This window comes from Eurytemora carolleeae, unplaced genomic scaffold (assembly GCF_000591075.1).
Source record: "Eurytemora carolleeae unplaced genomic scaffold, Eaff_2.0 scaffold766, whole genome shotgun sequence".
In the NCBI taxonomy this organism is placed as follows: Eukaryota; Metazoa; Arthropoda; class Copepoda; order Calanoida; family Temoridae; genus Eurytemora; species Eurytemora carolleeae.
Window position 1 is genome coordinate 93,411 of NW_019396659.1, and position 25,865 is coordinate 119,275.

The 25,865-nt window shown below is 31.0% G+C and overlaps 2 protein-coding genes across 3 annotated transcripts in view; one reads left to right on the forward strand and one right to left on the reverse strand.

Moving 5' to 3' along the window:
- Positions 1–8,511, reverse strand: part of LOC111707036 (uncharacterized) — a 61,526-nt gene extending 53,015 nt beyond the window's left edge. Inside the window, exon 1 of the mRNA XM_023480018.1 lies at positions 8,191–8,511. The gene's annotated coding sequence lies outside the window, so the exon portion shown is untranslated. The remainder of the gene's footprint in view (positions 1–8,190) is intronic.
- LOC111707037 (ras-related protein Rab-32) overlaps positions 2,899–25,865 on the forward strand; it is a 59,323-nt gene continuing 36,356 nt past the window's right edge. For both annotated transcript variants that reach the window (XM_023480022.1, XM_023480021.1), the window contains exon 1: positions 2,899–3,024. The gene's annotated coding sequence lies outside the window, so the exon portion shown is untranslated. The remainder of the gene's footprint in view (positions 3,025–25,865) is intronic.

The following is a 25,865-nucleotide window of genomic DNA, read 5'->3' on the forward strand; positions in this document are numbered from 1 at the left end:
CAGTGAAAGACAAGTCTAATAAATTATCAATAATATCACACAGTACATAGATCAAAAAATATGTTTTTGGGAAAAGATGTATTTTTGATTCAATTATCCTCAACTCCACTCTAGTCTATATCTATAATATACTAGCTTGGGAACCCAGCTTTGCCTGTAAACATAAATATTCTCTAATGCAATCAACCCAATCAACTTGGATCTTTTAAACCAAACTTAAAACATTCCCCTGGTTCGACTGAACTCCACAATAAAAGTTGGGAAAAATCCGTCGTTGAGAAAATGAAATCATAAAAAACTGCGGAATCTTAAATTTTTGTTATTTTCGTATGCTGTGCGATGAAAAAAATGGTTTCAATTCAAAACTAAAATTTTTAAAAAAAATTAATTTGTTTGTCCTTTTCCCAGCAAGTTGTGACTTTCGATCCCAGTATCACCAATCAAACGTATTTTTTGGATTATAGATCAAACGCAATTGAATTCGAATTGAAGAGACAGATCTATAACCCTGGTTAGTCTATAGGGTGATAAATATCTCCTTGACATTCCCCTGCAATCTTATAAACATTATAGAAAGATCTATACTTTCAATTTATAAGAAGAAAGTGAAAGGAAGTTGCAATATCAGGCTCGTTTATAGAAAAGTCTACAAAAAGCCATTATTGCATTCTACCAATATGTCGGAAAAGCTTTAAAGTTCAAACGTAAAATGTTATCAATATGAAAAATCAAAATTATTAATTGTTATTGTCATCGCCAAATTGCGTTAAAAATTCTTTTAAAAATTCTGTAATGAATATTTTTTTTTAAATTCTGTAATGAATATTTTTTATTGTTTAATTTCTAACAAAAGTATTTAACGCATTTACTTCAATTTCATTCAAAGCTCGGCTAAAAAATGCAAAATATCTCATTTTTCGAATTGAGCTTGAAGCATGTAAAAAAATCTTCTCTATCCATTTATAAGAAATTTTTCGAATTCTTTCTTTTTACCTAAACAAATATTTACTTCCCAATAAAACATTTTTCTTGTATAGGTATAGAAATATTATTTATAATACTAATAATTCATTTACTTAACGGTAATCATGAAAATCTAAAATAGTTATACAATTGTTAATACTTTGCCTTATTTAACTTAGGACGTTATGTATTATCTTTCTAATTAAAGACTTTTATCCCGAGTCCATAAATGTCTATTACAGCCCATTAAAGTCCAGTAAAGTCCAGTAAAGTCCAGTAAAGTCCAGTAAAGTCCAGTAAAGTCCAGTAAAGTCCAGTAAAGTCCATTAAAGTCCACTAAAGTCCATTAAAGTCCATTAAAGTCTATTATTAAAGTCCAAAAACTCCATTAAAGTCCATAAAAGTCCAAAGTCCATTTTAAAACTTTACTATTGATTGCGGATAAACAAGATAATCATTTATTGCAGATCATCTGATTAAATTAAATTTTTTTTAAAAAAACAATGAAATAAAATCCTGTTTTAAATGTTAATCGACTTTAATCTACCAAGTGTAAAATAATAGTAAAAGTTTCTTCTATTATTGTTCAGTTTAAGAAACATCCGGTTAAAAAAATTAAAATATTTTATTTGAATAATGGAGTCAAGTTTTCGACGCTAACTCAAATTTTCTAATTGAAATCAAATTTGAATGAAAGATATTGGAAAATTGAACTTTATGGCAAGTTAGAATTTTTTGTTTTAAGTTAAAAATTGATGTTAAACATTTTTTTATGTTTTCCGTACAAAAAAACTATGATTGAAAGTATTTCTCATGTACGGTGTACATGCAGATATTTGTAAATAATACATGTATTATACATGTACTATGTACAATGTACATGTTTATGTTCATTTAATCTTGCCATGTATTAAATCCGATACATGATGATGTTCAATGACAAACTATCCAGGGTGTACTTATATATTTTGCATGTATGGAGTACATGTAGATGTGATGTCATCAGATACATTTGTGAATTTGCTGAGACTTTCTTTTAGGTTAAAGAATATTTTTGGTACTTATTAAACTTAAAAAAGTTTTTTTTTGCACAAGGATCTCATTAAAAAAATTTCTAAGGCTACAATTTTTTTTTTCTGTTGCATTCTAAATTTTTACAATATCACTAAGATTTTTAAGCGAAAGTGATTTACATGACTTTTTGAAAAAACTATTTTAATGTATTAGGTAGATTATTGTTAATTTTTCTTCAGCAGTCTATTGATATTATTATTCTTACTCAGGCTATATAATTTTTAACTAGATTTTAGAAACTTATGAAAACAATTTCTGTTATATGGGACTAGGGGGGGGGGGGGTGCAAATTCGTCATTTCACCCCTCTTTTAGAAGAAAGGGGGTGCACCTGCACCCTTGCACCCCCCCCCTGGTTACGGGGCTGCTAGCAGATAAACTTAAATAAATTACTGTATTCACTTTTAACAGAAAAATGTTTTTAAGTTCGATTTGACTGTACTCTATTCAATATCGAGTCTATAGAGAGAGAGATCTTAACTGATCAAGTATTTGGAACATATATGAAGCCATTTAAAGCATAAATACGAAGAAATGGTGCTTCATATGTTCCACAATCACTACGAAACTCACTTTCCCAGCCGTAACCCTACTCCTATACAAGGGTTTCATTTTGAGGTATTGCCCCGTAACATTCAGAGTTTCCTGAGTTTCCCGAAACCCTTACGAAACTCAAACCCAGACTTAAGAGAGCTAACCCGGTTTCGTGGCCAGGTTTGGTTTGGGATACCCGGTAAATTTCTTTTAAGTTTTGCCCTCTGTACACTCTACACTGTACACTGTACACTTTTAGTAAGCGGTGACTTTTAGTAGAGGGTAAAATGTCATAATGTGAATAAAAGTGGGAGGCTACGGAGGCAATGTCAGCTAAAAAACAATGTTAAAGCGTAGGCCAGTAAAGTGCATTAAAGCTCCGCCCATTTAAGTAGAGTGCAAAGCAGCAAAGCCAGTAATAATCATAATTCTTGCTCTATCATCAAAACATTAGGTAACTATATAGGACCGACACACTAGTCAACACAACTTTGTTAAAAATAATATTAAAATTAAAGGGACTGTCAGCGTAATTTATGAACACACTAAAGTGCACTTACATCAGTACATACTCTGATACTCATAATACTAGCTCACATAGCTTCAGCCTGCATATAAAAAGACTCATCAATCTTTAAGACAGGGTCGACTTTGGAGTGTTAAAACGCCTTGGGCTTTTATTTTACTGCTCTTACTCAATTATGCTTTTCTATAACCCTATATATGTACATTTTATTACTTTTTCTTAGCTTTTGTTGTTAAGAAGTAATTGGAAAAATTATCATAGATTTGTACTTCAGAACTTGAAACCTTTAAATCCCAGTATTGATGAACCAAAAGTAAAAATATAAAAATTATTTTAAATACACACTTCAAAGTTCTAAAGTAGTTTTCAAAAAAAGATCAGGTTTAAAAATAAGAATGAAAATAAAACAAAAAAGTGTTAAAACAATTTAATATAACACAATTTAAATAAAATTTGGAGTAAAAAATATTGCACATCGAAATAAATTTCACATAACATTTTACACATTTTAAATAAAAACCAACCTTGTAAAACTTTAAAATTTCTGTTCTTAAAAGAATATGATTGAACCATCACTATATAAATTCCCCCTCTTAGCACTGAACATTATCAAATAAATGTAATGTTTTTATAAAAAAAAAAATTTTATTTCTTTAGCTGCAGGTGGTGTAGTAGTGGTGGAAATGACAGGTTTTTGATGGATCAGCCCCAGGGTCGTATTTTGTGTTTTTCAAACCTTGAAAGAAAAATAAAAGAAAAAAAGAAATAGAGAAAAAAATAGAAGAAAGAAAGAAAGAAAGAAAGAAAGAAAGAAAGAAAGAAAGAAAGAAAGAAAGAAGATAAAGTCGAAAGAAGTAAAAATCGAAAAGAGTAAAAAAAGAGAAAAAAATTAGAATTAAATTTTTGTTTAAACACGTTAAGAACGTTGAGAATGAAGATGATGTATTAAAGTATTTTAACTTTTATTATTATTGGTGTGTAGGTGTCTATACTATATATAATAATATGTCAAACTAATATTTACATATTTTTGTGTTATTTATTTACATAAAAACACACAATACAATATAATAACATTAAGAAAATTTAAAAAATATAATTTAAGGGTATGCTGAAAATGTTTTTAAAATTAAAGAACAAGGTCTATATTTTAAATGAAAAACGGACTTTTTTAGGTAATTGATCCAAAGTTACATAATTATAAAAATAAATAAATAACAAAAATGTTATATTAGTATGAAATATTATAGTTACTATTTGAAAAAGAGAGAGTTAAGGAGTGAATTGTTTCTAAATAGGATGGTTTCTCGTGAGATCACATGGTAAAGAAGGCTCATATTTCGTCAGAAATTAGGATCATCTTAGGACAGATTACAGGGGGAAAATCAAGATCATGCCAAGAGAAGATTGAAATATTTTCAAGATTGGTTTAAGGGACGTAATGGGGAGAATTTTTAGGAGAAGAGGAGATAAATTCATATTATGCCATATCCTATTCACAGCATACTACTGGAGGGTCACTACTCACTACAGTCTCTTTAAGTTACATTTTCTAACCTATCCTTAAAATATATGTTTTGAACTATTTATAATTCTTTTAAAAGTATTACTAAATCCTCTTTATAGAAAAATTACTTAAAATCAAACAATTTAAATAATATTAGAATCATTAAGATTATTTTTTCTATTATAATTTCAATTAGAATTGTATCAAAAAAAATAAACATTTTTGATAGTTAAATATTGTTTGTAATGGGGAGTGGGGGAGTTGTCCCTTAGAACCCCCCCCCCCCCCTGTAAGGATAAAGAAACAATTGTGCTAAACTGTTCCTAGAAATGGTTTGAATATTTTACAACACGAATAATTCTTAAATTATTTTCACCATGTTATTTATTCAAATTTTCATCATGATAAAAAATTCAATGATCCATTATTGACTTTTTAAATCACGATTTGCAATCTATTTGATACCTACACATTGCAATGATTAATTTCTTCAAACTCAAATTTTCTAATTGAAATCAAATTTGAATGAAAGATATTGGAAAATTGAACTTTATGGCAAGTTAGAATTTTTTGTTTTAAGTTAAAAATTGATGTTAAACATTTTTTTATGTTTTCCGTACAAAAAAACTATGATTGAAAGTATTTCTCATGTACGGTGTACATGCAGATATTTGTAAATAATACATGTATTATACATGTACTATGTACAATGTACATGTTTATGTTCATTTAATCTTGCCATGTATTATGTTTTATACATGTTGATGTTCAATGACAAACTATCCAGGGTGTACTTATATATTTTGCATGTATGGCGTACATGTAGATATTAATATATATACTTTGTACGTCTGATATTGATGTACAAATTTGTATATTTAAAACTACATAGTACATACATCTGTATTGAAGTCTTCAACTAATATATAATTAATTCAACTTCTCTTACTCTTGAAACTAAGCCAACAGAAATGCATATACGCATTATGCATTAAATGCACTTTGCCCCCCCCCCCCGCCCAAACAAATACTTAGACCCCTCTTCCTGAATTTATACATTTAACGTGTATTTAAATCTTCTTAACTCTCGAACTATTGTAAACAAAATTCCAGTTTCAGTCAGAAATTATTTAATTTTTTTTAATTTCTGGTTTCTTGACCGCACAGTATTTAATTTCTACTCTGCAATAGCAAAAAATAAGAAAAACTTTTTGTGTGATATTGGCGTATGTACTTTATGCACGGGCAGCCGTAGTACATTTGAATTTCCGAGCCGGGTCAACCTTTCCGGTCCCAGTTTGTACTGTACCTAGCTCTATGGATAGGACTAGCCGGTGCAAAAAGGTTGACGCGGTGAGACTTTATCCTTCATATAGGTTGAATTTACTTTTACCGTGATTTGCGTGAGTCGTCTTCGTATTTCACATTCTTTTGGTCCGTTGCATATTTCACTAGAATTCTGTTTAGACTAAGATGATGGGACTCTTCATCATAATATCATCAAAAGCTTAAACTACGTGTAAAACTCTAAAGAATTTCTATTGTTGAACTTATTTAATACTTTTTCTCAGAGTCATTAAAAACTTGATTCAGTTTCAGAAATAATCAAAAAAAAAAAAATTTAAAAACCATCGACTTCTTAGTGGCGAGGACTCATGATTTTTTTTGAAAAACGGAGGTAGATATAGTCTAAAAATGAAACCCTGCCTGTAGGGATATATCGTTTTCACTTTTTAAAAAAGCGATCGTTTCGTTTTGAAAACGACGAAGAATGACGAAACAATCATTTTCAAAAACGATCGTTTTTGAAAGCTTAAAACGAGTGGTTCGTTTTCAGAAACTATCATTTTTCCAAAAACAAAGCGATCGTTTTTTAAACGATTAACCTGTCTGTAATATTTCGGGGGTGTTTTTATTTTTCATTTTTTCTCTTTTTCTTGACTTATAATATCTTAAATGAGAGGATGCTGAAATTATTCTTATTTTGTAAAATATGTAAAGTTAACTGAACTTAAAGTTGAAATTGACTTTTCAAATATTCGGTGCTCCTTAAAATAAAAGGGTCAGTGAAGACAACTTTTCGTAAATATACAGTGCTCTTCAAAATAAACTGGTGAATAAAGTCGAATTTTCCATTTTATTTTGTGAAGCACTGTGTATTTATAAGAAATTGAAAAACGTTTGAATTTTAAAGAAGAAAAAAAGATCTTGTTTTGCCTACATCACCCTCCAGAGTACCATGGGTTCCCTCACAAATTTTCCCCCAATGTTGTCCAGCTGTTTGGCCAGAAATCGCTATATATATATATATATATGAGCGATAGAAGAGCTTTATTATATTTTAGATACTGGTTTGTATATGCAATATACAAAAAAATACTAAATAAAATCTCAAAAAAAGTAATTAGAACCAGCATCATTGTATATTTTCTCTTTAAAGTTCCTTTATAAGAAGATAGAACGATTTAAACTTTCACATTCTTTTTATCTCTAGATCCAAAGTTAAATTTAATAAAAGTTCCTTTCGCTTTATTAAAAATATCTTATGCTGAAGAATTTTGCGACTCAGTCAAGCAAACTGATTTCGAGATTTATAATCATGGAGTCTGAGGGCCAGACAGGAAAATATTTTATTCAAATAGAAAAATGAAATGAATGGGGAAATGAATCATTTAATATTTTTCAACAATGAAATAAATGCAGTTTTCATTTTTATATTATATTTTTTAATTTTCAATTGTAGCAACTGCACTGGGTGGATCTCTATCGAAAATGTTCAAGGCACTAGTTTTTAATAGTTCAGAAACCCTCAGAAACATTTAAAAAATAAAAAATTAATGATAAAATATATTTACAAATTTGAAATATACATTAAAATTGCAGTAACTGTATTAGAAATATCATATGACATTGCCTTAGATAATGAACGCAAAGTTGAAGTTTGGCAGATTTTAAATTTTCGACGCCTTTTTTGTTAACTTTTATCTTTTAATTAATATTTTATTCATTTACATCATCAATCATAATATATTAAATTACAAGAAATTTTTAGTTTTTTTTGTGTTGAAATACCTTCAAGTTTAAATATATTTTAAAACGTAAAATCTTTCGTGAGAAATTCTAAATATATTTAAGTTTAAAGTTTAAGTTTTGGAACGTCTATTTCTGACTGGATTACTATTCTCATAAACAAATATTATGGCCCGGTAAAAGTTGAGTCAAAACAATTGAAACAGTTTCATAAGCTACATTTAGAACAAAAATGAAAGAATTTTTTTTTGAAATGTATCTTTGAACTTTCTCATCTAATATTTTCAGGTAAAATAAATTTTAGACCTGAATAAAAACGGGAAAATTTCAAATTACATGTTTTTTAAAGAAATCAGGTTTTTTTCCTTGTTAAAGTTTTACTAATTTGTTAAGATTCTAATTATCAAAACTTAAAAAGAGGTTAAAATAACCCTGAATCAAGTTTATCAATTTATAGCAGAAAATTTTCTTAGAATTAAGTATTCAAGTCATTTAAGCCGATGAAAAAATACGTGCTCACCCTGCACGAAGAACTAAATTACATATATTGAACCTACCAATTCCATTCATTGGGTTGGATAAGCTGAGCTAGTTTCTCATGACCCTCTAACCCCCTGCCAGCCTTTCAACCATTCAAGATTATCCGTCCCGGGATATTTCACGGGTTTATTTATTAAGGATTTTTATCACTTGTTATTCCCGGATTTTGTTTTTCACAGTTTCACGGATTTCCTGAGAAATTTGTGCAGCTCTGCTAGTAACATAACTAGATAGATATAGCACGGATTGATATAATAACAGTACACTAAAAGTCGAGGGAAGTTGACTAGATAGATAGATAGATAGATAGATAGGATATTGTTCCGCTCTATCCAGAGTCCGCCTCACTACTGATGGTTCTCTAGAGTTCTATAGTCAGTCAGGGAACCCGCTACCGAGGTGACGGACACAAACACTTATACAATTGCAATAATTGCAAATACGTATATACATTGCAGCAAGAAAATTTGGTATTTGATATCATCGTTTACATCTAAACATAGCTTTACTCGATGTATTTAGGTCTAAATTTTCCTAACAATTCATCTAATCCTTTATTTAGTAGTTTAAATCCCATCTGTTGTCTAATGAGAGCTTGGTTTATAAATCTAATGAAATCATTGAAATAAAAATATCTAAATTTGAGAGAGTTTAGGGTGTAGAGTGAAGACCGTAGAGTGTAGAGTGCTTAATGTCATCTGTAGATTTAATTATACATAGGAGTATACAAACTCCTTCTTAAATTCGAAATATAACTCTCTCCCAATCCCTTCCCTTTCACTTCCTCTCTCCCCCTTTTTCTATGACCCCCACCCCCGGCCCTCACCGCATTGCCATACACACTTTATCCTTTCCGTACATTTATTCTTATACCTCTCTGTCCTGTTTCCCCCCTCCCCTCCTCCCTTATTAGATTCCTATTATTTTAGCAACTACTCTTTCCTTGATTATACACCCCCCCCCCTCCATGGGTTCCCCCTTCTCCCCTGAAGTAATGCTTAAATAAAATTTGTGGTAACGCCCTTGTGATTGAAAACAATGATAAGCGTATCATTGATGCGTAACCGTCTTTCCTTTATCATACCCCCTCCTCTATACATACCTTTTCCATCCTCATATATCCTCCTCTATTATACCCCCTCCTCTATACACATCTTGTCCATCCTCATATATCCTCATATATACACACCTTTTCCATCCTCATCTATCCTCCTCCACTCTCCTCCACTCTCCTCCACCCTCCACCACTCTTCTCCACCCTCCAATTTTCTTCTCCACCCTCCACCACCCTCCAATTCTCTCTCATCATCCCTCTATACCCAATATCACTCGTCCCCGTACTTGATACACAGAAGAGGCCATTTTCTTACTCAGCTATTATTTAATATTTTTCATAGAGTTTCCTTTGTTTATCTTTACGCTATATTATGTTCATTTTACATATGACAGGGTTGATATTATGACAAACTTATGGAATCCACAATTTTTCATCACATTTTTCTTTGAAATCGTTTCGGTATAGATTTATAGAAAGTGTGTTTAAGTATTTAAATTATAAACTGATTGGATGCTTTATAAATACATGGAAAATGTATTTAGTTTATTGCATTACGAAAAAAATACACGAAAAATTTAGAAAATGGCTTTACTATAATTCCATCTTAAATGCTTGAAACATATGCCACGAGTTTAGGAAGTTACGCATTGTATCTTGGGTTTTGTTTATTAACTTAAATTGATTTTTAAAAAATTATTAAATTTTTTAATGTACTGTTCTTTCAACAATTCCTAAATCTAAAAAGAATTCAAAAATCTAGAAGATAAAAATTAGTTCTATCACAGAAACTCACCTTACATATCTTCTTCAACATTTTTATAATTTTTTATTCCTCGTTTCTGCAGAACTATCAAAACTTTAGATGTTGGTATAAAGTTTAGTAAAATAAAGAATCTGACACTCCCTCTCCTTCTGGATTCAAATATTCATAAAGTTTTTTTCCCAATTCTTGAAGAAAGTTTTGAGGTTTCTGAAATGAATACTTTATTTTTATCTTCGGAACTGTTGGATCTGTAGTATTCAGAATTCTAAATAGTCTGCAAATGTCTGAAAATATATGGCATAATGTGAGCAATTTATCGAGTCAATTCGGTGAGAACATTTCGTTCACATTTTTTAGACCTTTTTCGAATATAATTCCACCAGAAGCTCGAAAACTTCAGAAAATGTGAACTGATTGTTCTTGAAAAATCAGTAAACTAAGAGAAATATGAAAATCATGAACAAATATTCTCGTAAGTGTAACAAGACAAAGTTTGGAGGAAAATTATGTTTTTGTTCAAACTCAGGGATAATGGGATTCATTGTGCTTGTGGGTGACGTGGAGAGGAAATTGTAATCAACGTTTACAATGAACCTTCCTACAAATTTACTCATACACATATGTACGTACTTAACGTTAACAATGAACCTTCCTACAAATTTACTCATACACATATGTACGTACTTAACGTTAACAATGAACCTTCCTACAACTTTACTCATACACATATGTACGTGCTTAACGTTAACAATGAACCTTCCCACAAATTTACTCATACACATATGTACTTAACGTTTACAATGAACCTTCCTACAACTTTAATCATGCACATATGTACTTAACGTTAACAATGAACCTTCCTACAACTTTACTCATATACATATGTACTTAACGTTTACAATGAACCTTCCTACAGACCTACAATATTACTCATACACATATGTACTTAACGTTTACAATGAACCATCCTACAACTTTACTCATACACATATGTACTTAACGTTTACAATGAACCTTCCTTCAACATTACTCATACACATATGTACTTAACGTTTACAATGAACCTTCCCACAACATTACTCATACGCATATGTACTTAACGTTTACAATGAACCTTCCCACAACATTACTCATACACATATGTACTTAACGTTTACAATGAACCTTCCTACAACTTTACTCATACACATCTGTACTTCTTGCTTACAAGTGACAAGAAAAAAGGTCATACTTAACAGCAATAACAAACAAAAACTAAAAAAGTAAACAAGGTTGTGCTTAAAATAAATAGCAAACAAATCAAAGCAAATACAACAAAACTAAAAAAATTATAAAAACTAACAAAACAAACAAGGTTGTGCTTGAAAGTGCAAGAGGTAAAAAAAGCAAAAAAAAATAAAGGAAAAAGAAAACAAACAAGTTTGTGCTTATTAGCAATAACAAACAAAACAAACAAAAACTGAAAAAAGCAAAACAAAGAAGTTTGCACTTCAGAGTAAAATCAAACAAAACAAAACTAAAAGACAAACAAAATACAAGTTTGTGCTTAATAGCAATACCAAACAAAACAAAACAAAATCTAAAAAAAAAACAAAAAAAAAAAAAAAGCAGTCTTGGAAGTATGTATGTTAGAAGGAGGTGAGTGATGGTTGTAAGAAAATGATTAAGAGAGAAGAGAAAAAGTGATGATTTGAGCTCCAAAGTTCCAAAGAAAAACTTCAAATAAAAAAACCCCTAAACAATACTGATGTAAGAATGCATAATGGTTATCAACATAAATCAGGTAAAAATTAGTCTCAAGCAAGAAATCAATGTCAAGAACTATGGAAACTGATTATTTTAAATTGGTGTTTCTCTACACCTAGAAAACTACAATATCTTCCACATTATTGTTCAGATAAATGTTTCAAGGGTATCGTTGTAATTAAATATCACCAAAGCCGGGTCTAAGTTTAAGTTAGAGCTGTGACCAAAAGATGCATGATGAGCTAATATTGCGCTTCTTATAATCTTCGATTACGTTAATAACTGCATTTTTTTTCAATTATACTTTTCTTATTTTCTAATTAGGATATACATATCACAATACTAAATGCAGACGTTCGACCCACCACACTGCGGGAGGAAGTGCAGAGCCGCCATGAGCCTTGCAATATGACATCCAGAGCCTCCAGATTCGCAGAATGGCCTCCAGCTAAATAAAATCATCCTAACTCTATATCTTCCAGCCTCCGCAACTTTTATTCCACGTCTAGCATTCTTATCTCCAATAACAAATATTTGGCTTTTACATTTACCAAAAACCTTTTTTTTCGAGATATCTCAAGCTCTCTTCTTAAGATGTGGAATAACCTGCCTCTTGACTTAAAAAGAAGCAACTCTCTAAGTATATTTAAAAATAGACTACTAAATTCTCTTTTTGAAAATTATAGGACAATGTGTTATAAACCGAATTGCTATTCATGTAAAACTAATTAGATATGTTTTAATATGCTTTGATATTTGTTATGTACATGTCAGAAAATTACTTTAAACTCTGGTTATTCTAATTAATGTATAATTTATTTTACATAAGATAAAATCGCACCCTGATCTCTAATAAATCTCCTTTAATCTATTTACTTGAAATGTTTTGTTATCATTGTTGAAATTAGGTGAAAAAATAACCAAAACAGCCAAGAGCTATTTTCCACCTAATTGCTTTATACTTGTACTGTTAATACAGGGTGTCCCACATCAAATTAGACCGCGTCAATGGGTCCAAATTACAATTTCCGGGATAAATCAGAAAATTTAAGAAGAATGAATCATTTTTAAAAATTTAATTAGGCTAATAGAAATTTTTTTTTTGCAGAAAAAGGGTAGATTTTTTTAGTATTATATGCGTATTTTGGCGTTAAAGATTGGAGATAATCTAATATGATATGGGACGCTCTGTATAATCATCAATTTGTAATCGTAAACTCGTTCTGTACACAGATACATGTATTTTAGCAATAAACTTTATCTATCTATCTATCTATATCAACATCATCAAAAAGTGTTTAAGAATACATGAATAATTTGTCTTAAAAAGTCAATTTTAATTATTATTAAGACTTCCTTTTTTTCTTCTAAATTTCACAAATTCTTAAATGAATTTGATTGACTATGAGGTCATTCTACGAATCTGGAGGTTCCGGATGTCATTTTGCGGGGCTCATGGCGGCTCTGCACCCCCTGACTTCCACCCTAGCTACACCTTTAACAATTTTTCGGTGTTGGTGTGGTGGGGATGCTTATTGGGAGGGAGAGAGAAAAGGGGGATGGGGTGATTAAGAAAGGGGTGTTAATTCAGAGGAGAGGGGAGGGTGCAAGGATAATATATGTAATTCCCAACTGAGATTTGGTGCACATGTGCTAATGATGATCTAAATGATATCTTGTTAATTACAGAGAAAGGGTTGAGTACATACAGTGTGTCCACTTTAAAGAGACTGTAGACGTAATATTATGTGGTTTTCCAAATAAGAGCCGATTTACAATGGTACCCTTAACATATGTATCTGATGTGTAACACTGTTAAATATATTTTTTTTTGTTTTCAATCTTAAAAGTGTTGAATTCTGTGAATTACTTTTTCTTTCGCTTCTGATGTTTTCACATTGATCGATTGCTCAAATAAAGGATGCCAAGGGTGTATATGTATTGAGCATATGCCCTTCTTGACTCACAGTCCTTTTTACAAGAAAATTTAAAGACGCTGAAAAGTATCAATGATTTCATGATTTTACTCTCTCCAACCCAACTTATCCCTCTAGGTTTTAAACAACTGTCATTTTCACCATAATATATTTCCTTGTAAACAGGGAGTAAGGAAAAGAAGGGAGACAAAACTGACGCGGTTCGCCCTACCATATGATTAGACATGCTTTGCAGACGGGTACTTCATTTGTATAAGAAATATTCAGAGTAGGTTATTGTATACGCGGCAATTGTACATCAGACAAACATTACTTATTCAAATGACCGTCTGCAAAGCATGTATAATCATATGGTAGGGCGAACCGCGTCAGTTATATCTCCCTTCTATTCCTTACTCCCTGGTTGTAAACCATAACATCTTCAGCTGGCTAATGAATATCTGTAAAATTGAGAGCACATTAAAGTTCATTAAAGTTCATTAAAGTTCTCATCGATGTCCAGTGAAAATCTTACTCCGTATGCACAATTTCAATCTAGGAATCAAGTATTGATCCTTATTATAAAAGTTCCCAGATGAGATATCGAGATCATGCGTTCAAAATTAACAATATCAACGCAAAAGTTTCTTTTTGAATCAGGTAAAAGTGGTCATTTTTAGATTGAAATGTACTTAATTGTATACATACTGTACTTGTACAATACATCAACATGGGGGAGGGGGATATGATTGGAGGGTTGTTGTTCGATAGAGAGGGGGAGGGATATTAGATTTATTTATGTTTATATAAACCCTAGGAATTGCTGTGGCAGTAGATGGGAATTCTTATTGAAGAGGAACGGAGCTGAGGAAAGTTGAAGAAGGGGGGAGCTAGCACTTAGGAGGGGAGCTAGAACTTGGGGGGGAGCTAGGAGGGGAGCTATCACTGAGGAGGGAAGCTAGCACTAGGGGGAGCTGGGAGGGGAGCTAGGAGGGCAGCTCGCAGGGGAACTAGGAGGGGAGCTATGGTGGGGAGCTAGGAGGGCAGCTTGCAGGTGAACTAGGAGGGGAGCTATGGTGGGGAGCTAGGAGGGGAGCTTGGTGGGAAGCTAGGAGGAAAGCTAGCACCTAGGAGGGAAGTTAGGTGGGAAGTTAGGAGGAAAGCTAGCACCTAGGAGCGGAGCTAGTAGGTAAACTAGGAGGGGAGCAAGGAGAGGAGAACTAATAGGGGCCTTAGAGCTATTGAAACCTTTTCTGTAAACGTCTTTTATAGTTCTAACTAACCAGGATTCTAGCCGATATAAATTCTATATCTATCTATCTACCTTTGTTTCATCTGTCTCCCTCCACTGTTAAGATTGTATTTGCTTTTCTGAATTTATGATTTCTTCTCAATCTTTTTGTTTGATCTGTCATTTACATTTGCTTCATACTGCAGTATAGTATCTTCTTCAGGCTTTATTTTAAACATTGATTATTCTTTAAAATAATATTCTTCTTTCTTTCTCTTTTCTATTCATTCTTTATTTTTTTTGTTCCTTTTCTTTTTTCTGTTTAATTCTCCTAAAATTCCTTTTATGAAAATATTTTCTTTTTCTTATATTTTTCTTAAATGCCTTTCTTCTTCATTGACCTCATTTTTCTAAACAAATACTTACTTTTTAATCACCAATCTAATTCCTTACTAACATCCTACTTCCAAACCCACTACCTACTTCCAAACCAACCACTTTATAATCAAACATTGGACTCATAACAAACCTTATATCTTCCCAACCAAACTCCAACTTCTCAATCAATCTCCTACTTTCTAACCAACCTCAAATATACTTCATAATTACGTAGAAGAGCTGGTTCAACCAGTTCTCTTGTGCGCGGGATCATGCTTAAGAAAATTGGTTTAATTTAATCCATTTAACTTCTTCTCTTATTAATTAATTCTGGTTTTAGAGCTTTTTTAATTTTTAATAATATCCAAAATAATCACAAAAGATAAAAATTTTAACTTTTCAAGTAATATTCCTAAATAACTCTTTAGTTTTACAAAATTACAAAATATGTTGAGTCCCAATTTCCCAATCAAAGTTTTGAGAGTCTGATTGTTAGAATTTCTTGCCTTTTTATTCTTTGTCACCTCTTTTCCTTTCCAACTCAAGGATATATATTCACTACAGTCTAAACTAAACACGAAGGATACAACGGTATAGTCCTTTACAACCCAGCCCACCCTTTTTTGTTTAAAGAGGAATATTGTGATTCGTGAGCATAGATTAATCAATATAACAGATAGGACACTAGATGTCGTCTTTACAAGATTTCTGTGTGTTTTGTTCACAATAACCCTTGAGGCGTAGAACGAGAGAAAGCCTGTAAAACGCCGACAACACGTAACTCCTTTGGGCTTCTGCCTTAGAGTTATTGTGAACGAATCACACACAAAAATCTTGAAAAGACGACATCTAGTGATATTTTAATTTATCTATGATTGTGACCTTTCAATTGTAGAGTGGAGCGTACAACATTATGAATGAGGTATCTTTATTTTCCATCTTACAGTAAATAGTTCAAAATTGTGGTAACTATAAATAAAAGTGAATTACGAGTTATGCTGCTGATACAATAATAGTCATAATTCCACATTATTTTAGTTAAAAAATCGGCAATTTTTCTACCTATAAAAATGTTAAATTCTCAGAATTTCATTCAATGTCTCCGCAGCATAAATCCGCACATCACTTTGGCAATGAAACCACAATGGAAAATAATCAATATTCAGTGATCAGCTAGAAAAATAAGACCATCTCATTCATCCTTACAAACATAAAAATGTCAATGTTTTTGTTTGTTTGTGTTTATTTGTCGATCATAACTCATGAACCCCTTGACCGAGTTGTCCCAAATACTTGGTTTAAAAATTCTAAGTTGAGTTAGTCGAATTATAAAGTTTCCATGCTAAGCTTGGTTCCCAGAGGCTAGTATAATGTATAGATATATTGTCCATTTGAAACAGCATTTATTGCAAAGTTTATGAATTGATTAGTGTATAAGACCGCAGAAGCCGTATATTGATGATTTTATAAATTAATTTCTCCCTTATTGTAACTTTTTTTTTCATTTTTGAAATTCCACGGACAACGCTGGGCACTTTAAGGAAAAATATTGATTTAAAACCCAGTGCGGGTAAACTATAAAAATAATATAAATCTGGGCAACGCCGGGTGTTCCAGTTGGTCTTGTTTATTCATTTATGTTAGATAGAAAGAATATCTGATCAATATAAACTCAAAGAAGACCGATTGAGAGAAAGCGAAATTTTAAGTTTTGGGAAACCTATGTAAATTGAATTTTTACCAAAAATTTTAAGTTAAAATTATTTTGTATGGGACTATCCAATACTAATAACTATTTATGAAACTACTGTGTCCTTAATAAAGCATGCTCACTGCATACTATATTTTATTATAGTATTACTATAAAGTAATCATCTTGCTATGTTTAACTAGATGTAAATATATTAAAGTACCAAGCTTTTATTTCAACTTTTAATTGTGGCTCTCTCTGTGAGTATCTTCTCTTTGTACAATATTAAACAATAACAAACAAAAAGTTCGCGGATTTGATAATATTTTTTTGCACAGTTTCAAATTTAACACAAATCGGAAGCTTTTGGACACAAATTTGTGTGATTTTGAGCATCCATAAACCTTCTCCATGGGATCATGTGAGGTCCAACACAAAATTTGGGCCAGATATCGGTGTAGCCGTTTTGACGTTTATTGGATGCAAACAGACAGACGAGCAAAGTATATATATAGATATTTCTATATAAACTTTAATAGATTCATTTCATGGATGTTCTAATTAAAAGTAGAATATTCATCCGAAAAATTTTTTTGATTTAAATGAAAATAAAAAAACAATCGTTTTTTTTATTTATGCCCCTTAAAAATACTGAAGTCCAGCACTGCAATTTGATCAAATTATGTGCAGTATTAGTCGGCGTTTATATCAATACAATCATACAATGAAGTCTTTTATATCTAAGTTTTGATTGTAACAAGCTTTCTTAGAATTACAAGTTTACAAGTAATTAAACAGAAGCTTTTTTAATTGACAGCGTCTCTTTGTTTCCATGTTTATGTGTATCAACTATCAATGCTGTTTAAAAGCTTAATATAAATCAAAATTGAAATCGAAAACCGTCTTCAATGTATTGATAAATTCGACGACAACTGTATGTAATGTGTTTTTGAAGAGAGTTGGTTTGTGAATACATGATTATTTGAGAATAAATGGAACTAGTTGGAAATTAGTTTAGTTTGGAGACTGGGGTTCAAGTACAGGGTGTCCTAGTAAACATGATAGTTGGAGATTAGTTTAGTTTTGATACTGGAATTCAAGTACAGGTGTCCCAGTAAACATGATAGTTTTGGATATAAATTCACCCTGTATATAGTTTAGTATTCTTTAAAGGATATATATTCACCATGAATATAGTTTAGTATTCTGGTAAGGATATATATTCACCCTGTATATAGTTTAGTATTCTGTAAAGGATATATATTCACCCTGTAGTTTAGTGTTCTGTAAAGGATATAAATTCACCCTGTATATAGTTTATTATTCTGTAAAGGATATAAATTCACCCTGTATATAGTTTAGTATTCTAGGATATTCACCCTGTACGCAGTTTAGTATTCTGTAAAGGATATATATTCACCCTGTACGCAGTTTAGTATTCTGTAAAGGATATATATTCACCCTGTACGCAGTTTAGTATTCTGTAAAGGATATATATTCACTACAGTCTAAACTAAACACAATTTGTGTATTCTCTAGCATAGAGAAGAGGGATTGGTGATTAAACCTTCTTTAAATCCTTCCAGATCTTCACACCTTATTCATTCAAACTGTTTTCAGGGACTATAGGGTATAGACGTAATTTCTAGTGACAATCCAATTCAAAAGTGGCATAACAACGGCATCCTTCAAGCTTATGAGATTTCGTCATTTTTCTTGGAAATATTTAAATTATCATATCTTCCTTCATTGATTCTGCAGCACAAATCCGCAAATCAGACATACATGTAAACCGAACAAAACATATACTAGAAAAATAAGATTATGTTAATTCATCCTTAAGCAGACAAAAGTTTAAAGCGCTATTGTGAATCGGACATGCGTTTTTTAAACGGATGATCACTCAAAACAGCGTCTACGTCCATTTAAAATACAGGGTGTCCCACGAAACATACATAGGTTTAAATGTCTTCTTCCATAATTTGTTAAGTTCTTTGACACAAAAGAGATTAATCATTATTAATAAGAAATATAAATGGTCTGATTTCAAAGTAAATCATATTTGAGTAAAAGATTTTACTAACGAAATAAACTGCAAAAAGTCTTTAAAAATGTAATATGTAGAAGAAGACATTCAAATCCATTCGCCAACTGTGATGTTTCGTGGGACACCCTGTAGTTTAAATAATTATCGTAGCCATTTATATAAAACATTATAGAAAATATATATAAATTTTATTTAGATTTGAATTTATTTAATTATTTTTAATTGTCTGATCGCGCTTTATCTTTTTGTAAATTTTCAAGATATTATAAGAATTAGGGTATTTTGAAAAGCTTACGTTTTGTGCTTCCCTTTCGATATCATAAGAAATAGAAATCAAATACTATGTTTTAATTCATCTCTGACATGAAATGCCTCATGTCAACTTGAAGTACATTGCACGTAAGAAACTAAATGAGCTACAAGGTCACAAGGTCACACCAGTAACTTCGCATACATTTGACCTTTTCTTTATGTCTATAGTTTCAGTGGCCTGACACCTTTTTTTATCTATTATTTTATTGTCTAATGTCTCTGTAAAGAAGAAATCCTGAAAATCTAGTTCAGTTTTAGAATTTCATTTCTCGTTGATTTCTGAAAACATGTCCGCGGGTTTTTGGTGTAAAGACTGGAGATACTGTGTGAAATATATATATATGGGTTCCGCTGAATACAGAATGCAAAGTGGATTGTAGACAGTGCTAAATATGCAAAAATATTACAATTCCAGAATTTGGGATTTCTTCCTCCTCCCTCTCCCCCCCCCCCTTCATTGTATGGTAGAAAGTTTGCTGTCTTTTTATCTGTTCTGATTTTAGTTTTTAGCGTTGTTGCTCCTGCTAACTTTAAATTGTTTATCCACAAATTAGGAGCAACACTCACAGAACTAGAACACGAACCTTTTAACGCATTAGAAACAGTTTTATTGTTTTAAAAAATGCCCCCAAAAAAGGGTACACGATATTAATATTTTTTCGAGTACAGTACACTTTTGTGTCATTACTATTGTATATGTACAATAGTTACAATTCAAAAACTCCTGTGCTCAAAGTATCCCAAATTTTGTTTTTACAGAACTCGTACCGATTTATTCTACAATTGTCGCAAACTTCTTTAAAATACTTTCCTTAAAGGGAGTGTTCGCGAAAAATGAAAGGGGGTATAATAATTGCTTTTAATCGCTACTAATCTTACTTCTGTTGCGTCTATAAGGAAAGTTTCAATATAAGACTCTTATCATAAAATAATCAACTTAATTTAAAACAAATCATTCAGATATTATAACCATAGTCATCGATTATTTTTCGACGCATTCATATATCTTTTATGAATAGTTTGGTTGATTTGTGGTACAGGGTGTGCCAATAAACATGTGAATTGAGAGACATCTTGAATATTGTCTTTGATTTCCAATAATTAATAAATTACATAAAGTTCATCAAAAAAAGATTTTAAATCTAATGAGCTTGCTAAAATGTGGTCTACCTTTCAAATTGATCGAGTTATTAAACATTTGAACTATTTTGTTGATTTTCGATAAACAGATTCTGCACAAATTTCCTAATATCTCTTGTCAATTTTGAAGGTGAAAAAATGGTAGACTACATTTTGTAAATCCCGAGACTAGTAGTTTTCGGTGTTAAATGTTTTAACTGTGATACTACAAAATAATGTTTATAAGACGATATAAAAGTCGTCATATAATTCCCATTTTTATTGGAAAACCCTGCACAGGACAACCAGGAGAAATACCAATGACCGTCCAATAGTATTTTCCTGGTATATCTGATATTAAAACAAGATATGAATAATTCTACTAATTGATATGTATGTATGGTAACATCTGGAATATAATACTATCTGTTCTACAATGGGTGCCCAAAAAAAACATGGGAATTATAGTATTCAATATTAAATGTGTATCTAGTGATCGTCGTACGTCCAAAAAGTAGTCGAGCTTCTTTGTATCTTAAAACTAAACGGGAAAAAAATATATTTAGACATTTTTAATTTCATACAAAGAAAACTCAAAATCTGAAATTTCCTAATATCTTCGTCAATTTTGAAGTTGTGAAAATGGCAGACCACATTTTGAAAATCCCAGAACTATGAAATTCCGATGTCAAATGTTTTAACCAAGCTACATAATACTACTATTAATGTGTTCACACAAAAATAGGGTGCGATAGTGGGTGAAAACCGATTTAAAAGTCATCACTTTGATACTATGTTTTTGGCGGCATCCCGTATAAGAAAGATTAACCTTACAGCTGCAATCTCAAATCAAAGTAAATTTTAATTTGTAGCTTTTTAAGTTTTGATAAACCAACTTTTGGACTTTTTCAATTGACCGTAAGACCTATTGTATTGAGGAAAAATAGTGCAAACTGGCGGTGTTATTTTCAATCAGTTTTGTAACCTCAGAAATATTCCAAAGCTGAATTTTGGCGTGATGAGATGAAACTAAAAAAAAGAATCGTGCGAACCCTGTTGAAACAGCGTAAACCATTTATTCTTTAATAAAATTTGTTGCTATATGGATAAACCTCTTTTTTAATAAAATAATCCAATAAATGTAAAGTTTTAACGGCAATATATAAATTGTCTAGGCTTTTAGGGCGCTTCGCGCCCATCTTCTATTTCAACTTTTATTTGTGGCTTATCTGTGAGCATCTTCTCTTTGTACAGTATTAAAAAATAAACAAAACAAAAGTTTGCGGATTTCATAATATTTTTTCGCGCATTTTCAAAATTTTACAAAAAAAAACTTTTAAACACAAATTTTTAAACATTTTGATCATTCATAAACCTTCCCTGGGGTCACGTGAGGTCCCACACAAAATGTGGGCCCAATCGGTTCAGCCGTTCTGACGTTCATTGGATACAAACAGACAAGCTAAATTTATATATAGATAAGAAACTTTTTCAAATCATTTTTACTCTCGATGCGCTCCAATGTGAGGAAATGACCTATTCTAGCAATGGACTGAACAGTGAAATCAGTAAATGACGTCACTGGAGCCCTGCACTAGCCTATATATCTGTGACGGATTTCACTGTCCATTGCTTGGAAGTCGACATATTCCAAACATTGGAGTGCATCGAGACTCGAGAGTAAGCAACCTTATTAAACAACCTTTATCTAAAATGCATTGGAGAGCAAAACCTTATTAGCAATTTTATCAAAAACTTTTAATCTGTTAGTAAAACTATCAGAACACATGCAAAATATAAATAAATAAACTGTGTTTTTTAGGTTGCATGTGTGTACATTTTATTGAGTGAGGGTTGAAGTATTAAAAGTTTTATTGAGGTTGTATACAGAGTTTTGATAAATACACATTCCCCCACCCCCACCCCACCCCACCACCCCGCCGACAGGGTTGAATTCTTTGGGGATTTCCTCATAAAAATAAAATATTTGGCGCCATTTTTCATCCTTTAGACAGGACGGAGGATTTAGAGATTACAAAGCTTTATTCTTAAAAGGGATTGTGCGCCACGTTTTATCTGCTTCAGGGGCGTAAATAATGATTTTCTAGTGAGGGGGGGGGGGACATTTTAACGATTTTGTACCCCCTGATAATATTATTAAATATATGTCCTTATAGTCCGTGTTACGTCACAATAACTTCAGCCAATGACTGCAGTATCGTTGTCACGGGTATAGACGTGACCAGTATACTATCAATAACATCTATTAAAAATGCAAAATAAAAATTAAATAATTATAACAGGAGAAAACCTGAGATTTTCAGGTTGCTGTGAGATATAGTTGTTTTCAGATTGGTTGTGTAATTGTTGAATATGTACTATTACGTGCTAAAACTTTTATACAAAATCTAACATATTTCCGTTTTGGCATAATTTTGACACAGGTTTATGTCAATTTCTCGAGACAGGAACATCAGATGTCTTATGGGTATCGTTCAAAACCTGAGATTCTCAGGTTTCATCTTATACCCCCTTTCATTTTTCCTGTACAGTCCCTTTATTTTCACTATATTAAAAGAGAAAAAATTTCTTACTTTTTTAATTTTGTCCTTTAACATCTTATCGTTAGCACTTCGGTCTGTATTAAACTGGTGAAAAATGTTGTCCTCAGGGAGGGAATTATAAATGTAATTTCAAGAGACCCTTCATACAAGTTAGCAATGCCCGAAAAGTCCGATTTGCAACAGTACCCTCGAAACCTTATAGTTTATAATTTTACACTAAATGAAATAAAAAATGAATATATGTATGTTGAACATTTGTTTTTAAATTAGAAAAAATTAAAGATAATGACTTATTAGAGACCAGTTCCATCCTCTGTTTGACATTTAAAGGGAGTTTTCTCGAAAACTGAAAAGTGGTTATAGGCTTACGGCGAAAAATAATCGCTTTTGATCGCTAATAATCTTACTTACCCCCTTTAAATTTTTTTCGTGAACACTCCCGTTAATATGACATCTAAAATTTGTTAAATGTTTAAAGTTATCGTAAGTACTGATATCCGAACTTTTACGCATGTGGGTTTTTTTTAATTTTCAACGCTTAATCTCGATATCCAATATGAAAACTTTTAAATTGAGGATCAATGCTTGATCCCTCAATAAAAGTTATCCCTGTAGGGCATGATGATCATCACGGGATATTAAAGAGGAATTTGATTAATCCGTAGATCTGTACAAGATGTATTTCAATGCTTGAATCCGATATACAGCACAATAGTTTTGTCTCCTGATCCTTTGCGTCAGTAAATTTAAAAATTCTAATTTCTAAGTTAACATATATCTCAATCTGATAATAAGTTTAATTAATATATTAAACTTTATTTTTATGTCTGAATAAATAAATTTGTATTAATTACTTTTACATTTTAAGCTAATGCATATTCTGAAAGATCAACTATCATGAAAATTACTACAGCTGAAATAAATTTTAAAATCGAATAAAAATTGAGAAAAAAATTATCTCTTTTTATTTGCGCGGGGGAAAAACGTTCTTCACACTTTGTATATTAGGGAAGTAAACTTAAATGTGAGGAACTCTGAGACAGAAGAAGAATTTAAAACTTATGCAACATCACTAGTACAATTTTGTGACATCGTAGCTTCTCCAGTTTTGATTTAATGCAACAAGTATGATATAAACATATTTATCCGATTACATATAAAAATTCAAACCAGTTTTGTTCTTCTCAATAGATCTTCAATTAGAGGGGTTATGTATGGGTTGAAACAAATAAGATTTTAATTAAACGTACAAATTCTTTTAGTTTGATGATGGAGGGTCACTTGAAATTTCGTAGATAGTCCCTATAAAAAAGAAAATAGATGAAAAGGTTTTCTTAAAAACCAAACTTTTATATAATTCAAATCATTTGTATTGTGTGTCTGTCTGTGTGCCCAACTGTGTGTGAGTTAGTATATAAGAGACAGGGCAGGAAATAAGTGTAAATGAAAGTATATATTTTCTGCTTTAATTAGGTCAGTAAATTTATCCTTTTGTCCGCAGCAGTATAAACCACTTCAATTCTTACAGAGGAGGGGAGGCATTATTTTATATAAAATACACATATACAGAGAGATGGGGTTTCAACGTTAAGCAACTTAAAATTTTGCATAAATTTGATAATTTACAAATTAAATTTTGCACAAATTAAACAGCAACGATTAAATATTGAAACAAATTGAACAGAAAGGATTAAATTTTGCACAAATTTAACAGCAAGGATTAAATATTCAACAAAATGAATGAAGAGGAAAGATTAAATATTGAACAAATTAAAGAGGTAGGATTAAATATTAAACAAAATGAAGAGGAAGGATTAAATATTGAGCAAAATGAAGAGGAAGGATTAAATATTGAACAAAATGAAGAGGAAGGATTAAATATTGAACAAAATGAAGAGGATGGATAAATATTGAACACATTAAATAGGAAGGATTAGATTTTGAACAAATTAAAGATTAAGGATTTAATGTTAAGCAAATTGAACAGAAAGGATTAAATATTGAAAGGTTAAAATATTGAACCAATTAAAGTATTGGAAGGATAAAATATTGAACAGAAAGGATTAAATATTGATTAAAGTATTGGAAGGATAAAATATTGAACAGAAAGGATTAAATATTGAAAGGTTAAAATATTGAACCAATTAAAGTATTGGAAGTATGAAATATTGAACAGAAAGGAATAAATATTGAAAGAATTGAACAGAAAGGATTAAATATTGAAAGAATTGAACAGAAAGGATTAAATTTTGCACAAATTTAACAGCAAGGATTAAATATTGAACAAAATGAAGAGGAAGGATTGAATATTGAACAAATTAAAGAGGAAGGATTAAATATTGAACAAATTAAAGAGGAAGGGCTAAATATTGAACAAATTAAAAAGGAAGGATTAAATATTGAACACATTAAAGAGGAAGAATTAAATATTGAACACATTAAACAGAAAAGATTAAATATTGAACACATTAAACAGAAAAGAAAAAATATTGAACACATTAAGCAGAAAAGATCAAATATTGAACACATTAAACAGAAAAGATAAAATATTGAGCAGATTAAAGAGGAAAGATTAAATTTTGCACAAATTTAACAGACAGAATTAAATATTGAAGATATTGAACAGGAAGAATAAAATATTAAAAGAATTAAATATTGAACAAGACTATGGAATGGATTACATATTGAAGGAACAAGAATCATTAAGCTTTTAATAAGTTTAACATATAAGATTATGGTTTATAACGCGCGATTTGTAAAAATTGCGACAGGTAATAAATATTGAAGAAATTGAACATGAGGGATTAACTTATTTGCACAAATCAACATTGCATAGGGGGGGTAGGTAGTAAGTAAGGAAAGACAAGGG